The sequence below is a fragment of the Falco punctatus genome (assembly GCF_963210335.1).
Source record: "Falco punctatus genome assembly, chromosome: 5".
Taxonomy (NCBI): domain Eukaryota; kingdom Metazoa; phylum Chordata; class Aves; order Falconiformes; family Falconidae; genus Falco; species Falco punctatus.
The window spans coordinates 84,411,645-84,430,463 of record NC_137584.1 but is presented as its reverse complement, the minus strand read 5'-3'; the positions used below and the strand labels follow the sequence as shown (position 1 = coordinate 84,430,463).

Below are 18,819 nucleotides of genomic sequence, written 5' to 3'. Positions count from 1 at the left end.
GGTGATGATGCTAGATTGATACAGCTCATGTGCCAGAAGGGAATTAAAGCTAAAGAAACATCAAAATTTGGGGCTCTACTGCTCAATGGCAAAAGTTAACAGCCAGGTGCCTTCCAAGGAGACATGGCTATCCTAGACATTTCCACCAGTAGGTCTCTTCTAGACCAAATCATTTTGATGGAGAAGAGTTAAGGAGTGATGAGGCACACAGTTATATCAGCTTTATTGTCAGGACTGAGGAGCCAGATTCATTAGGTGAAGCCTACGTGTTGGGTAGCTGGAGGTGGTCACCTCTTCAGGGCTGAGCTTCAGGCACAGCAGGACACAGGGCTGGAAAAGTTACTTTGGGCTTCTCCCAGTGTAAGAAGAGAAAGCACTTGGAAAATTCCTCACTTACTGGGATGCATTTTTTACAGTACTCAGAAAATCAAATTAAAACCCTGAGCTGGTGTGGGATCAGAGTATTTCAAGCAAGACAGGCTGTATTTTTCATTTTCCAAAACACACTCTTAATAAGGGAGAGGTGTAGCAGAAGTAAACTCATTACTTATTCCTTGGCTCAGAAGGAACTATTAAGAGTTGAATTTCTGCAGAAATCATGGAATTAAATTCAGATTTTTTTGGAGGCCACAGGGAAATCATAATTTTCTAAGGAGAATACTGAAAATAAGAATAGCAAATAAGATGAATAATTCTTTATTTCCTCTATGCAAGTTGATCAAATTCAGTAGCTGGTGGCCATATACAAGGAGGCCAGCAAAGATTTAAACTTACCTTTGAGTTGTGTATGGTTTGCATGATTTTGAACAAATAACAAAAGAATTTAAGACAAAATTAAGTCTGGAAGAGTGTAATTAATAATGGAGACTCAAAAGAGTTCTGCAGAGTTGTAGAGGACAAGGGTGTACTATTCAAGCAAGAACTATGAAATACGAATTGCCAGGTACTAGGTCACTTCATTTTAGAAGGATGGTTTTCTGACTGCTGAACTAGAACAGAAATTTAAATTTTTATTTAAAATTTGTTAATATGCTAATTACTACAAAACTTATTCCACCAGTTCAGTGGAGTCAAATGAGTTGGGAGTCAAAGAGAAAAAGGTATCACGAAAGTACAGAAACAATTATGATCAAGTATGGCTCCCTCCCAGGCTCCCTACAGGCTTTCCTCCTATCAGAAAATTTAGGTTTAGGATAGGTAACTGCACTTTAGCCTGAATTATCTTTCCATGTAAAGGTTGCAGAGTCAGCCCGGGTCCACAGGGGAGAGCAGTTCTCCCCTTGCCTGCCCCCAGAGCTCCCTCTTTCCTCCCACCCTTCAGTCACAAACACCAAACCCCAAATTCTTTCAGGTTAAGGATGAAGGAGGATCTGTTCCTGTGTTCATTATTCCACATAAGTGGGAAGATGATTTGAGACAGCAAAAAGGCAAAGAAGGCAGGACAAACCATTTTTCTGACTACTTGCTTTGATAGATGGTATAATTAATAATTTGGTAGAAGGGATGTAGTGGTTAGCTAGCCAAAAGCACTAATGCTTTGGAGGAAACTATACATCCAAAATGAAAAGTGCATTTCATCTTGGGGACAGTTCAAGACTGCTTAATGCCATAAATAAAGATTCATTTTGTGTTTCTACTTTAAAATGTAGCTATCTTAAGAAGCACTGTCGTGGTTTATTCCAGCCGGCAGCTGAGTGCCATGCAGCTGCTCGCTCACTCCGCCCTGGTGGGATGGGAGAGAGAATTGGAAAAGTAAGAAAACTCATGGGTTCAGATGAAGACAATTTAGTTGGGAAAGCAAAAGCCATGCACACAAGCAAAAGAAAATAAGGAATTCATTCACCCCTCCCCATCGGCAGGCAGGTATTCAGCCATCCCCAGGACAGCAGGGCTCCGTCACGCCTAATGATGGCTTGGGAAGACAAACGCCATCACTCTGAATGTGTGTGTGTGTGTCCCCCTTTCTTCTTCTGCCCCCAGCTTTATATGCTGAGCGTGACATCATTTGGTAGGGGATACCCCTGGGGTCAGCTGTGGTCAGCTGTCCCAGCTGTGTCCCCTCCCAGCTCCCTGTGCCCCCCAGCCCACTCGCTGGTGGGGTGGGGTGAGGAGCAGCTGTGTCAGCCCTGCTAAGCAGCAACCAAAGCATCCCTGCATTATCAACACTGTTTCCAGCACAAACCCAAAACACAGCCCCATCCTAGCTGCTATGAAGGAAATTATCTCTACCCCAGCTAAAACCAGCACAAGCAGTTAAAATCATCATAACCATCATTATATGATTTCTAGTAATGTTCCTGAATCATTGTCATCACTGCTTACCTACAAAGAAGGCAGAAGAAAAGTTTAATTAAAGAGAGTTTTTCTAACCCTTCAGTGTATCTAAAACTTAACTGAAGGTTGCAAATTGAAATTTGAGGGCAAGTACAGTCAAGCACAGCACTGTGTAACAAATGAGCCTGGCTGGGGAGCCAGTCAGTACAATGCAGGAATGTGCTGGAGGAAGCTTTTGCAGATGTAGGAACGCTGGAAGTCAAGAATGTGCAAATAAATTGCACAGAAGGTCAAGAGAGATCAATGTAATTGCAAGCTTCTTTCCCCCCTCTACTTCATTGTAAAAAACAAACAAACAAACAAACAACAGGTTTATCAGGGAAAAATTTTGGTTTGATTTGTTTTTCCAGGCCAAGGATGCCTGTACCTAGTGAACGAGTCAAAAAGCATGAAACGGAATAGAGGTGGACACAAAACATGTCTAGTTAAACTAATTTATCTGTTTTCTTCATTGCAATTGATTTGGACATCAGAGGAACAAAAGAGAAAAAAACTAAACTGAAGCTGATGGGAGTGAAGAACCTGGCTGTGGGGCTGCAGCACAGCTAAACTCAACAAAGACAGTAAAAATAAGTTAAAATGGGGAAGGAGCTGCTTGGTTCACCTTCCCTATGAACTTTCTAGTTTACTCTTAATCTGGAAAATTATGATCTTTTCTTTCACCAAAGCAAGCAGCAGCCGTCAGCCTTTTTGGGCCACAGATTGTTCTGGGTGAAGTGCTCAGCAGCTCTTGCCAAAGTGAAAAGTGGCTCTGTGTGGAGGGAAGACATTCGGAAAATTCCTTGGTAGCCTCATGGTGTGGGCTGTCACGTAGGAAGGGTAGATTTTTACTCCCCACCATGTTCTAATAACTGCATGTGAAGGAAGTTCTTGAACAGGACTAGATGTTTCAGGAGCCTGACTAAATATAGTCTGTAATTTCTTGCTTGCAGCATCCTATTTATATCTAAATGAAGCTAGTCAGGGGTGCAAGAAAGTTATTTGAAAGGCATCATGCATGACCATAATTGACCAGTTGGGGTTTTGCTATGCTTCGGCAAGGTTTAAAGACACAAAAGTAAGAGAAAATGAACAAATAATTAGTATTAATGGGACAAATTAGTCCTTTCCTTGGGAATTTCAACATAAGTGCATTTCCCCACACAGGTCATTGTCAAGAGCTCTTTCTGCAGCAACTAATTCTCTTTAGACTTTTCAATGTTTTGCCTCAACATGGTGCAACAAATAGATGAAAAAGATGGAGATAGCTTATCAGAAGGGACACCTGTGTAAATAAACTATTTCCAGTGCCCTACATTAATTGGGACCCATGATCACAGTCAGGACTTGCCAGATAAGCATGAAAAATGACTTCTTGCACCCCTGTGGGTGATCCATGCAGTCCAAGGCTGAAACACACCAGTTCAACGTAGCGGAGAGGATGCTCTGCCACCACCACCTATGCTGTTCCTTTTACCAGGACTGCAGGTTTTAATTGCCCATCCCCAGGAATTCTCTCAGTTCAAGATGCTCATTTATATTTTGACTGCCCTGTTGGCAGGACCCTTGTAAGGTGTTAAATGGCGTTTAAATAATGTTGCTGGCAAATTGCTGGCAGGCTTGACTTATTACTAAGGCGTATGGATTTCAACTCATGAAAACTATGATGTGGGTGATCTCACTTCATTACCTTTGCTGGAGAGGAGTCTGTGTCATACTCTGAGTGATACAGTAATGCACTGGCACTATAAGCTGGGGGAACAGAAGAGAAAATATTTTCCTTTTCTGATCACACAATGCATAAGATGTGAAATGTGTGCTGTGGATGATGAGCAGCATTAGGCTGTAGATTTGACACAGTGCACAGGATTGCACTGGAATCGTTGTGTTTCACCTTCTCCAGGCACTGACATAAATGACTCAAATGAGCAAGTGGTGTTCTATCTTTACTTAAATAAGGAAAAAAAAGAAGCTGCTGGAGTTTGGCAGGCACTAGAACTCCCATGTTAACAGGCTGTTTGCAGAAACTGCTTTTTTTTCACAGAGTATTTAAATTTAAATTATCTTAAGTACTTTAGAAAGTTTCTTTTAACCTCATTTGTCCGAAATCTTAATCTTGGATAGTTATTCTGGCATTCATAAAATTAAGACAGCAGTCTTCATGAATATGAAAGCACATTCACTCACTTTTTCATCCTCTTATAAAAATCAGTTTGGTTGTTCTAAAACCACAGTCATCATCTCTGCATTGCATTTTCAAGTAGCTGAGAATGAATGAGAAGTGACCACAAAAATCCCATCATGTAAAATCCATCGCATGTACTGCATTAGCTGTTCTTTATTAGGGGAACTTTTGGTAAGAAAAGAAGTGCTTGGGGTTGTTTTGTAGCATCAGCACCCAATTTAAGTAGGCAACTGGATGAAAATGGAAAGGCCAATGAGAAAGAAACAAAACCTCCAGACCTAAGACACCAAGTGAGGCTCTGCACTGGTGTGGCATGTACACATCACAGTGTCCCCTCCTGGGCACAGACCACATAAATCCAGAGCAGACCTTAAATCACTTAAAAGCAGACTAATCACTTAAAAAGTGATTAGTTAGGAAAAAAGGGAAAATGATTATCCAAATCATATGAACTGAAAACTCAAACAACTCACTGCCTAAAGCTCATTAGGAGAAAAAATTCAAACAGCGTTTCCTTGCTAAATGACTGCCTCTAGTCCCACATGGGATGGGGGGAATGGCTGCTGCCACTGGAATAAACTGGTGAGATGGCTAAATGATAGGTGCATTAAAGAAATTTTGTATTAAAAAATATTAAAAACCCCACCCTTAATATATGGCCTGAAGTACACATACAAGCAGCTACACAGCGGAGTTATATGTTATGAGTACCAAGCAGTTGACTGAACTTCCTTTGGCTTTACTAACAGTTTTTGAAAGGTCACGGAAAAATCCTTCTATAAAAGAGAAGGGCAGAGATATACACAGACACTTACGTACCCCCGGTGTTTTAAGTTTTCAGAGTTGTCACATCTCACTGCATTACTGCCCTCAGCCCCACGGTGCTACACCGGCTGGCTGGGATTTTGCACCTACACCTGTGCTATCCCCATGGAAGGAAAGAACCATAGGGCTGCCCCTCTGGTCTCCCCAGGCACTCAAGGTCTTGGTTGTCAAAACTGTTCTCTGCTTCTCAGCTCCATGCAATCCATTCCTCTTCCCTATGATAGCTTTGCGGTGAAGCCTGGAAAAACGTTGCAGTCTCTTCTGCTCATGTGGGAGCTGTAGTTGCCTGCTTTATGCAATACGTCGGTCTCCATTGTGCAATGCCTGTCTAAAAATATATATGTAAAATAAATTGTGAAATTAATTCTTTTAGTTTTCATTACCACTCTTGTCAAATATCTTTCTGCTTCTGACACTACAAAAGCATTCTTTTATAAAGAGACTGGATTTTGGATTGTTTAGATTTTGAGTTGCTTGGAAAAATTCAAAATTGTTTCCATGCTTCAAAGTTACATCTCTTATTTCATTTTTTGTTTTTCACTGTCAGAAATGGAAGTCAATAGCATAACACTAGTGTGTGTTAACACTGTTGAGATGTCCTACTTTGATTTTATTCTTAACATGGTTAAAGAGAGCTGCTACCTCACTGAAACGTTTTATCTTATTTTTCAGACCAAACCCTTCCTTTTTGTTCTCTCAGATAATCCACTGTTTGGTTTTAATTGAAATGCAAACAAGAACTACTTCTGATTTAAAAAAATAAGATCCCCAAATACAAAGAAAAGTACTTTGACTAGTAAGTTATTATGACCTTTCACAAAGGGCAGAAATATTATGCCATATTTAATTTTTTTCAAGAGAATTAAATTTGAGAATTCAGAGAAAGCCAGCATGATAGTTCAAAACCTGTTTTGATGAAAAATTCCCAGCCATCTCTGTATGGGAGTAAACACCTATTAGCACTGCAAACACTTAGTCATTGTGACTGTATCATAGCTGTTGCTACAAATCACATCACAGCAAGGTGCCTTCTTTCAAAACTGCTATTTCCAGGTTTTGCTGCTCTTGTATTTCCTTTCTCTTTAAAGCCTCGATAAAAGACATTCCCACAGAATATAATTTGATTATTTAATCTCCTGCAATTATTTCCTTAATTAATCCTAATTGCATAAAAGATATGAAGTGTGGTTGTGGGCAAGGAAGAGCCATTGCAATACCCTTCCCCCATCCCATTCCTTGACTGCTGCGTTTTAAACACCCTACCAAAGCCAGGCTGGGCAGGAGGTTTGGAGTACCATTAGTCTTGCACTTAATGCAGACCTTCACACTCATTTGCAGCGTACTTGGTGCCAGTATGCTACATTTCGAGTGTGCTGCAATCATATTACCCAGGACATTTTAATTCACTTGATTTCCTTTCTTTTTCCACCCTTAGTGAGCATCCACATATGCATTTTATATGTGCATATGCACATATATGCACACACACACATAGCAAGCAACACACACGCATGCATGCACATGCGCACGCACACTCCTGTATCCCTCCAGCTCTCCTCCAATTATAAAATTATAATTGTATTTGCTGGCAGTGGGTGGTCTGCAGGATAAACATAGAATATATCTGCATATAAAGTGCCTTTGAGTCATTGATCTGTATGAGTCATTTAATCAAGAGGTGCACCAGCATGTGAGGGAATGTAAGCAACATTTTACAACAAACATATTTCATGTATTTATGCATCTATAAAATTCCAGTCTATAAGGAAAATGGCAAGAGAAAAGCCCTTCAATATATACAGAGAATGATAAAGGCATAAGCAATAAGCAGCATAAATTTGTCCTTATTGCTTTTAAGAGAATTGTAAAAGTCCTGCCTGAAGAAAGAAATTATTATACCACAAGACTTTTGAAAAGTCTGTGTATGCAATGAATTGCAAAAGGCTACAGCAAAGCATTGCTAAGTGTGTTAACCGGGTGCACTCTCTGCATAAGAAATTATTGGCAGAACAAAAGGCTCAAGAGTTTGCACAAATGAAAAGGCTACATTCTTTGGGGGTGGGGGGGACATCAGCAGGTAGGCTTAGGCTAAGAGCAAGCCAGCCTGAACCTGGTCAGTAGGAGTGATGGAGGGGATGGGGTGTAGGCATGCTCCCCTTCCCCAGCCATTCTCCTCCCATCCCCAGGGACCAAGGGGACAGGAGGCAGCGCACTTGCTGCAGGAGGGGGCGGAGGACCTGCAGTGGGAGCAGAGAGGTGGGAACGAGATGCTGAGGGCTACTGAAGGGGAAAGAGAATGCAGGAGTGAGAAGGGAAGAGAGGAAAGGAGAGGAGCAGCGTCACAATATAAAGCACTGACACCTCAGGAGAGGACTTGGTTAGGTGCCAGGGAAAACTGTCAGAGGCTGGGAGGTGGGAAGGCATGGCACGAGTCAGGCACATGGGCTGTCCCTTGGTGTAGATGCTGTCAGTCTCTGGGTCCTGGCTTCCAGTCTCTTATAGTTGGGACCATTGCTTTCAAAAACTGTCTTCTGTTATTATGTATAAATAATATTTCATGTCTTTGAAAATATTTGATGGGAACTTTTGTCTCACAGCTGGTGAAAGAAGTTAGTGAAAAGTTAATCTGAGATGTGTTTGCAGCCCCTCAGAGAACTGTAATGGAAAGTCAACCTGAGATCTCACAAGATCTTGGTTTTGTTCTCAGCTTTTGGTTTTGTTCTTAATTCTTCCTGGGAAGTTATGAGAAACAACTGTCTGCATGAGAGCTGCTGGGAAAGAGATTTACCTGCATCTTGTGATGCAGCATGGACACTAGCATGGACTAGCATGGCTAGTTGAGGAACAAACATTTGAGCTGTAAATAACTAGAGAAAGCTCTGAGCACCTTCAGAGAGGTCAGAAGGCTTGGAGGAAAGGAATACAGCTGTCAGTTAATTGAATTATGGAAAATATTAGGCTATTGTACAATGGAAGCGAAATCTGAGCTGCTCATGTCTTCTGTTTTAATAATTGTTCAAGACCAAAACATTACTGGAAAGAATGAGATGTGAAAAATGAGCTAGAAAGCAGCACAAAAAATATTATACCATCATTATAAGGATCAATTATAGGCTCTTCTTTGGAATATTTGGCTCGCTTCTTATCATTCTATCTCATAAAAGGATATGACAGCAATAAAAGAGGTCCACAAACAGACAAGCGGTGTTATTAGAATTATAGAAAGGGTACTTTATGGAAGGAAATTGAAATATTGTTTCATTTAGAGAGAAAATGAGTAAGAGGAGATATCCCATAAAGGTATGCCATAAGAAAATATAGACGGGGGCAAGTAATATAAAGGGGGCAAATGTTATATTGCTCTCACCCTGAGCAGGAAAGCAACTAAGCAACTAAATCTAGTTAAGCTACAAAACAAACTCTGCTAACAAATATAAAGAACCTCAGTATCAGCAGTTCAGAAGGATTTACATGACTAGGTTCTTTTCATGCTTTAGCGTTTGGTGTGTTGTGGGTTTTTTCCCCTTAAAATCATCTGCAGGCTTCTAGTTACATCATCCTGTGTGTTGTAATAATTTGCTGTTTCCTTCTTTTAAAGACTCCTAGACTCTGATGTGAAAAAGCTCACACTTTCTTGTTCCCATTCTTCCAGCTGCCTTTGTTGGGAAATCAGACTGTTCATCCAGTTAAAGAATAAGAGTCATTAAAAGCTCATAATCACAGTAAAAATACTTCATCCTTTGTCATCATAAATGTTAAAATATTACTAATTATATGCTGCATAAAAGCCACTATTTATTTTGAATTGATAACAATTGTTGCTTACCCTCTTTTTCTCCTGTTTTCCCTCCAGGGATTTCAGTGTCAGAGGAGGCATTCCTGTGGATGAGTTATGAGGCACTTTGCCTTCTGGTCTTATCACATTCTCAACTTTGCCTCACCATTTGAGTTGCAGACACAAGTCTGAAAACATGAATAGTAGATGTATTGAAGTGTCACAAGTGATCAAGATTCTTCTTATTGAAACTTCAGTCTGTACACAGAGATCATTGGTAATATTTTTTGCAGCAATTTTTCTCTCATGTAAATGAACAAATTCCACATATATAGATATATAGATATATAGATATATAGATATATAGATATACACACACACACACATGTTTTCCAGCATTACCAGAATTCATTCTGGCTCTTGGTTTATTTGCCACAATACTGTTTATAAACTGTAACGCTCCCCCCCCCCCCCCCCCCCCCAAATAATACTTTAAAAAACGCTATGCCATCATTTGCTTGATCATATGAACTGAATTGTCTTCAGAACTCAGTGTAATTTTAAATCTGACTTGACCAAGCACTTAGCAATTAGGTAGATGTCACCATTAGTTTATCCAGGGAGAACCTGGTAATTTGTATCTAGGGTTGGATGCTTGGATGGAAATGCTCAAAGATACTGCACCTAATTAGGTTTTGTGCACCTAATAATTTGGCAGATTCCTTCCTCTGGCAATATTTTGCGTGCGGCTAGTTCTGCTTTGTCCTGTGCGACAGGCAATACTTGGAGAGGTGATGGTTCAGTGCCATCTGTGCTGATGTCCCTTCCCAGCGCAGAGAGCCCATGTCCCAGCTGGAGCTGTGCGGGACTGTGTAAGGGAGGGTAACAGAGCACACAGGCTATGTGCTGCTTCTGTGCCCTAAAGCCAGCAGGTATACAGAACTGCAAATATACCCCATTTTGGGTTTTTTTCTTATATGTGCAAGCCCAAAGCCTATGACCTGGGTGGTAGCAGTGAGGCTTTCTTCGCTACTGTTTCATGGATTGCTCCACATAGGAAGCAAACTGCACTTCTATACTGAGTCAGAAAGTCGACGCTGCCATGCCGGTGGCACTGCCCTTCAGTGCCTTCCCCTCTCCTTTGTAAACCTCTTTCTGCTTTCTTCCAGGATGTTTCCCACATATTGAACACTCTCCTCTCTCACTGGTCCACATGGGTCTCTGTCCTTTAAATCTCTCCTCAAGAGGATTTAGACACAGCCTTTTTTCACATTATTTCACACTGGTGACCTTGGATGCCTCACCCACACCTTAGGTTTTTGCAGTGCTGCTCGTAGATGAAAGCTGTCACCGAATATCTACCAGATGCCAGGCAGAGGGTCACTGTAAAAGGAAGAAAAGAGTCTAGAAGGACACTTCCCCACTCAGATAACACTGCACTCTTGATCTTGTGCTGATGGGGGATGTGTGGGGTTCACCTGGTCGAGGAGGTGCATTTAACTTGGACAGAAGACGTTTCCCACTTGCTGCATGCGGCCCTTACCCTGGCACGGGGGACTTTTTAGCTGTAGCTCAGCTCGGGAGTTTGGATCGGTGCTAGTGGAGCCTTTAGCAGCATTTTATTGTCCAACCATTGGCCACACTTGTTCACACCTCTCTAAAATCCAGGTTGTGGTGAACTCAATAAGCAACCCGTGTGGCAACTGACAGTAGATGCATCTGGGGCGTCGAGGTTTTCATGTTCGTGTTTTAGAAAACTTTTCAAAATGTCACTCCTGCTGGAGCTGTGACTTTCTCCCTGGAGACTGAACTCCATTTCCAGCTTGTCTTCCTTCTGTAAGTAGATCATGTAATTCCACATTTAATGAAAAACAGTCTCTCAGATCGCTCCATAAGGCAAATTATTTACCCTTCCACCACTTGCTTTGCAAAGAACTGTAAATACAACACACAAATGGTGAATACTGCATGTGGGATTTGCTAATGGCTTTCACTGCAAGTATCTGATCAGCTGTCAGAAAGAAATATGAAGCTTTTTGGAACTACAGCTTGATTTATTTCAAGACAGTAAATTATATAAGTAAATAATTTGAAATATTGATCTCTCTTTCTTTCCTATTAAAGTCAAATTTTCTACTGCTTTCACCAAGAGTGGTAGAGAGGCTGAAGCAAGGGAAGCATAATGTTTGACACTCCCCCAAACTATCAGGACTTGAAGACAAGCCATTTTCACACACCTTACTTCTCTACATCAAATGCAGAAAACATTAATAAGAGATATTTTTCTACCAAACAGTTAAGTAAGCTAGGAGGGAATTTAGATTCCAAAACAACCAAAAAGTAGTCCTTCATTGATTTATGTATCTTGACTTAAACTTGGGGTTGAACTAAGGGATTATAACATTCACTACAAGTATTTCGTGCAGGGACATTTTGACATGCATAATGAAAACAACACCCTCATTTCAGTCTTGGTAAGGGCTTTTCATCAAAACTTCCACAACAGCTGCCTGGAGCCCAACTCAATTACATGCCCAGAGCTGCTACAGTTTTACTTGACAATTGGTCTTTAATGAATGCACTGACTACTAAGAAGTGCATGATGCTGCTTTAAGTTTGCAGGAAATTTAAGCCACACAAAAGAAGAAGTACACTAAACCTCTTTTCAATGATTCTTTGTAAAAAAAAAAAAAAATAAATCCTTTGTCCTTTCCTCCCCTGAGTACATCCATGTCTCTTCCGCCACTGTCCTGATTCTTTTTCATAACATTTTTGATCTCTGTGTTTGCCTGAAAGACCTGGTTCTAATTCTAAGTTCTCTAAATATCAGTTATAATTTTCTGTCACAGGCCACATCTCATTGAGTTAACTGAGTCACTGATCCCTCTGCTTCCAGAGGCAAACCTGTGCTGAATGGCTCCCAATACAGTAGTTTGGTCTGAAAATCTGGCCAGTTGTTTTGGTTAAATAGGAAAAGAGGCCACACATACTACGGCTGCCTGTAAGAGCAGAGAGATTGGACACAACAATAAAGCAAGCTCTTTTGCTTCCTTTTAGTTTTGAAAACCTTTCCCTGGAGGTGATGAGCATTTTTCAGTCTAGTTCCAGAAACCGTATAAAATACATTTCTAAACCAGCTCACAGCACTACCTCACTTTTAACTTATTCATGTAACTACGCAGATGAAGATTAAAAGTAAAAATCAATTTGATTCAAAAACTGTTAGAAAAGCCCAGAACAAAATTAAATAGATGCACTTGAGGGTACATGAAAGGCTCTGATTTAACTTGTTTAAATTTAGTTAGAGATGGCACTAAACCGTATGAGCCCAACTAGCCACAGTGAATCCCTAAGAGTCCCTGTAGGGCTGTGAGATGAAAAAAGTCTGTGGGATACTTCTGCTACCTCCATTTCTTGGTCAAAGGGCATGTCATCCTTCATAAACAACACAATAAGAGCACCAGATTATTGCCAGGTGGGACATAACGGTGAAATCACATAGCACTCAAGTTGTGTTTTCTGCCGTGAAGGAAGAGCGGAGCAAGATTTTCCATCAACAGGTATGCTACGCAGCAGCAGTCCCCCTCCGAGGTGGCTGGGGACAGCCCCACAGTGCCCTGCGCAGCACATGCAGCATGTTCAGGTGTGTGCATCACAGTACCAAATTCCAGAAAATCTGTCATATAACAGTTTGAACAACATTGAGACCTTTCCTTGGTTTGGAAATGCACAATGCCAATGTATTGATGCATGTATTGTTTGCCTTATTTCATTAGCTGCATTTTCATTTGATATCCATTAACTTTTTTAATCAGAGAAACAGAGCAAAAGTCAAATGGATGTAGGAAACAATAAATGTTTATTGCAAGATATGAACTACAGCCACTTAGTCACCAAAGCAGCAGATAATCAATGGAAAGTACAAAATTTGCATTGGTAATCTGTGATGAATGAAAAGAGTTTTCAGCACAAAATCCATTTGCGGTTAATTTAAATGCATGATTCATAAACTTTTAAAGTGTTTGTGGTCAAGGTCCACAATCGACCAGTGGTAGATACTTGAAAAATAAAAAAAAATAACTTGTAATCACATAGAAAGCAGTAAAGAGAGGGCATACCCTCACCGGATTTGTTCTTTGTACAGCTGTTTGAGCACATACACATACAAGCAGCGTCATGTTTCACTTTAAAAAAAAAACAACCACCACAATCAAAAACAAAAAACCCCACCAACCAAGCAAAACCCCCTTAGTATTTAATTTTCCACTTTGTCTCCTATTATTCTGCTACTATTAGCCTATTTAAAATATGAATGCCCTCTTTACTGAACAATTTTTCAGTATTGTTTTGTTTTCAAAACAACGTAACAAAGTGAATCCATCTTATCACCCCTATGGGTCCACTGTTACCCAACTACTGAAACTTACACTCTACATAAAATGTAAACTCCAGTCCTTTTCCAACATCTCTATGGCTGAGCTGTGCCCAGTGATATTTCAGTTCCTCCTTCAGTGGGGCTGCCCTGAACAAATAAATCTCTAGTCTTACACCTCTTGACTTACAATATTTTGAATTTGCTGGACAGATGTCCTTACTTAGACGTATCTCAAAGTATGATGCTATGATTCAGCTCCTCCACTATGTCAGGTAAGCTAAAGCCATGCCGAAGAGATACAGACCCAGCTTCTACTGGCTGGAGTTAAGTGCTAGAACAGATTTTTATCAGTGTTGTATCTGAACATTTTTTAAAAATTCCTAAACCTTAGACCAATCTAAGTTAAAAAAAAAAAAAACAAAAAAAAAACAAAAACCAAACACCTAAAACTCTTTAAACAAACATATGACTCTGATATTATTAAACCACTCTTACTGTTGTATACATTTCCAAGAGCTCTTCAGCCTATGGATCAAACTTTGACATCTATTTTTTCTCTGTCATGGCGTACTAGTCTTATGTTTGTCAAGCAGACCTTAAAAAAAAAAAAAAACAAACAGAAAGTAAACCCTAGACGCCAGGAATCATGACATAGGATCACACTCCAAGGAAGGGCTTAAGGGTTTTCAGAGAATAGAAACCCAATATTTTTTAGAAGAATTTATGGCCATTTTGAAGTACTCAGGATGGACAATGAAAACACACTTCCCAGAACAGCTTCATTCATTTTTAACTAAGATTTTTTTTTAGCTCTCAAAGTGCAAAAATTGCCTATTTGATGCTTCCATCTGTCCAATAAACTGTTCCTTGTGAAATGTTTAAAGCAACTGAAAGTTGACTTTCAAAGCTAGGAAAAACAAGGAAAGCCTACTACTAGGCACTGCTGTTACAAGCCTTCCGTGGGCTCTCTGAGCCAAGTTTTACATTAATTCCACTTTAATTAGGAATCAATAATAAATATCATGTGTGGGAAAAATGTGTAGGAATAGGTTGACTATGCTCACAGCTTTGACATAATTAATTTGGTCAGAACAGTGATTTCTTTGTCTTCTTGTCATGAAAATGTTTAGTCTTAGGAATTGTTCTGGTCAGACATTGTCTTGATCAGATCACCACATCATGTTTTCATCTTCAACACTGCTGAAATCCCACTGACTCCACAGGGAATCTTGTCAATATTCAATCCCCTTCACAATCAGGTCAATATCAATTTTGTCTTTACAATTTGACAGGTACCAACCTGCAAAAGCCCAATGTACTTTATGGCATTCAGGTTAATTTGCCTTGCAAACTTTGTAATTTTCAGGTTTAGCACAGGCCAGCATGAACGCTACCTACTTGTCTTAGCTTTGCACCATTTCATGTTGGAATTTTTGCTGAAAATCAAGTGAAGGTCAAGAAGCTGGATGCAGCTGCAGAGGTACAGCGAGAAAACAAGATCGGCAAAGCTGCCGTCCCCGTGCGTTGAGGGGAAGGCTGGGCTACCACCCGCCCTGTGGGGCTGGCCCGAAGAGGCAAGCCCAGGGGGCAGCCCTGACTCAATGCCTTGGCAAAACTCTGAGCCCCGTGAGGAAAAAAGAAGGAAAACCAGTGAAGTACCTTCCATGCAGGTTTTTCACGGATAACATAGGGATTCCAGTGGAACCGTTCCTCGGTAACTGCAGAGAGCTCAGAAAAGTTAAGAGTCAACTTCCAAGCTTTTGCTTTGCAGGACAGATGGGAAAGCTCGGTTGTAGTTGCATAGAAGAAACATCAAACCTGCAAATTTTGGCAAGGAAAGATAAACGACCCTGTCAGATAGTGACCCTGTCAGTATAGCAGCAATGCTAGTGCAATGCTGGTCTTGCAGAAGAGAGAAAATAAATGTGTTTTATTCTAGATCTTATTTGGGAAATTCAGCAACTTTTGAAAAATAAAACACCATTTGGGCTGAATTATATTATAGTTATTCTCTTCAAGATAACTTGCAGCAGTTAAAAAATAAAGAAAGAATAATTTCATCTCCGCATCATTATGCATGCACTTATACACTAAAGTACATTTAAATGCACAGAAATTTTAAAAAAATAAAACTAAAAATCATGATTGCAGGTTGAAGGAAGTAAACAGGTTCTAAAATTTCACACCCAAGGGTGCATCTGCACAGTCATTTATTGCATGGATACATTTTTACTTCTGAAAGTAGAAGTAATTATGTTGTTATGGGGAGCATATGTAGTTATTTGTTAGATGATGGTTTTATTAGAAGCACCAAAGCTCTTGCTCTTTATATTTCAGCTAGTCTATGATAGCCTGTTTAACAGTGAATTTTCTTCAGACTTACAACTACTGCTTTCCTACTGAAGACAGCAAAACAAAAGGAAATTTTTTCTTGCTAGAAATATAAAGAATATTTTAAAATGGAAAATATTTGGACATTTCCTGAGAAAGGAGTTGGGTTTTCTAGATAAATTCACTATTCTGTTGGAAGAAATGTGGAAAAAAGATGTTGTATGGAATCTACTGATTACGAACTTCAAATAATTAATGATAGATATCTGCAGCTTTGAAAATCAGATATATTTTGATGACACATTTGCAAATAGGATTTCCAGAGCACAGTTAGACAGATTGCCTGCCCAAATGAAAGCGACATAATAAAAGTCTAATTTGGCTAGTCTAGAAAGAAAGGTTTATTCTTTTCCCTGCTGTTTATTTGTCACAAAACAAAAGCTGGGAGAATTTATTTTTTTGATCCAGGAAGTTTTTATTTGGAGTGGTTCAGTCTCCTAATGACACGTCCATATTTTTCTATGAAGTATTCCATAAAATGGTTCACTATGTCAAAAATTTCTTTTAAAAAGAAAAGGGTTGATTGATAGGAAATTTTGACAGGAAACGTGACAATGTAGTAGCATTATTTACTGCATGATTTATAACAGCAATGTCAGACTTGTAGCTGTTTTAACTGAATTTCATATAAGCACTTCCTCTCAACTGACTGATAGGTGAAGTGACAGATACCTAGAACTCTTTGAGAATTTGTTAACATTTTTTCAATGAGATTTTTTTCCTAGATAAAAGAAATAATTGAAAAATAATATTATTTACAGCCTTGATTAAGTGTTTCCTCTGCAATAGACAAATACAAATACAATAGCAAATCCAACATGTACTATTTGCTAGGCTTATGCTGCATAAGAATCAACGTTAATTGATTGCCTCCAGCCTCCTTCCTGCTATACAGTTGCTGGGTTAACTGTGGGGTAGTAATATGAGCAACGAAGAAGCTTTGCATCAGCAGTTGGAAAATCAGTGCTTTCCAATCTCTTTCGGCACCTTCAGGAAGCATCTTTTCCCACTTGGGAAACACATTTCTGAAAAGAGCTCCCCCAAAATATCCTAGGGATGATAGTATAGATAATCTTGCATTCACAAATTTTAATTGTGGTTTATGGTCTGAGAGGACTCCATAATTCACACTGTTTGGTCTGCCAAAACCGTTGTATTATGAATGAAAGACATTATCTCCATCAACGCCACGAGGATCTGCTCCCGTGGTTGCCAGTGCAATGCACCATGTGGCTGGTGGTACAAGTTTCAGCTGCAGAATCCTATAGCACACATTTGGTCACGGTAGTAACTAAAGGTGAAGCGATGAAGGAAGTTTTTAGGACATCACTAACTGACTCACTGTCCCTACTTAAATAATTGATAAGGATACAACAGTGACATTTCTTGCATACAGAATAGCTCTGGTGTCCTTCACAGCACCATCCGTCCCACCCCACTGTTCATCCACTCCTTCAAGTGGCAACTGTGGGCTGTTACAAGTCAAGCCACAAAAATCGTACAGGTTTCAGAGGAAAAGTCATTTCTCCTGCTTCATAGCTTCAAAGCTGACTTTGACTGAGAGGTCTCATTCTTACTGATGGTCTTGTGAGGGGACTATGGCAGCATGGCGCAGCTGCTGCCCCAGAGTGTGGGAAGCAGTCAGAAATATGGATCTCGTGGAGAAACCCGCCATCTGAGATACTGTAAATGTCCAGATAAACCCTTAGACTAGTCCCAAACCATAAACTTCATCCGGGAAAATTTCACAGGACCGGCACTAAAGAGTTATGATCAGAGCACCATGGCTAGTTTCTAGTTTTCCCTCAAATTCATAGTTCCCTTTTCTAGAACAAAGCCATGCTATTTAGCAAAATACTTGGGAGCTCAGAACTCGGCATCTTCCCAGCCTTCTCCCAGGCTCTTTTCGTACTGAGCATCAGGTCAGGTACCCACGCTCCGGGAGAAGTGCCCAGCACCACCTTCTCATGCAGTTATTGCCCTTCCGAGCCCACCTCCACCAGGCTTTGGGGTTTGGGCAAAAAGGAAATGGTCCAGTATTCAAGGAGCAGCCAGAATGGAAGATCAGTGAATGACAGATGTGAACTTCAATGTCCAGGACAGTTTGGACCTTTCACTTATCCATCAACCTTTTCTTTGCTAGATATGACAATCATTTGTTTTATATTTAAGTAGTGCACATGCCAGATTTTGCGGAGATCAACTTTAAAGTCAGAACAGCTTTTTCTACTGTGTGATTTCTGACACCTACTCAGTTTGATTTTGCCATATACAGCACATAAGTTTGCCAGACAGGCAGCTGGTGTAAGGAATTACTTGTGTGGAAATACAAACAAATTCTGCTCAATTTGTTCTGCATGCTGATTGTCCTTTGATCTTTACTGTATAGTATTTTAGAGTCAGTCACCACTCAAGCCGCGCTGGTTACAACTGTTGAAGGAGTACCTGGTATTTATTATTGAAGTTCCCCATCATCTGTGTAAGCAAAAGGACATAATGAAAACGTGACCTGTGACATAAAATAATGAGATGGAAGGCAAAATGAACAACACTCAGTACTGCTCTTGGAGAAAAACGTTTAAATTAAAAACTAATGAATAAAGAGATAATAGAAGAGACACTTGGTACCAAAATCACTGTAAGTAGGATAGGGAAAGCTGGATATATTTGGGAATTATAAAGCCTGTGTGATACCAGGTACCACTGTAACACTTTGTCGGTTCCTAGACGGCAGATAAAAGATTGATCCTGGGTCACATCCCATCATAGCACAGCAGTGGTTGAAGAGACGTTATTAGGCCTGAGAATAAAACAATTGATGGTGAGTGGGGAATACTAAAACAACTGGGACCATTTAACTGCTCCTTTATCTGGGGATAATTCTGCCCCCCATGTCACAGTGAGAACAGACAGTGCTAGATATGCATAGAGAAGGAAGAAGAGCACCAAAGTGTA

General features: G+C 40.1%; 1 protein-coding gene across 8 annotated transcripts in view; it reads right to left on the bottom strand.

Moving 5' to 3' along the window:
- The window catches only part of CHRM3 (cholinergic receptor muscarinic 3), a 379,451-nt gene that overhangs the window by 315,209 nt on the left and 45,423 nt on the right, over nt 1-18,819 (bottom strand). For all 8 annotated transcript variants that reach the window (XM_080389750.1, XM_080389756.1, XM_080389744.1 and 5 more), the window contains exon 1: nt 1-18,819. This exon is cut by the window's left edge; it is cut by the window's right edge and continues 45,423 nt beyond it. The gene's annotated coding sequence lies outside the window, so the exon portion shown is untranslated.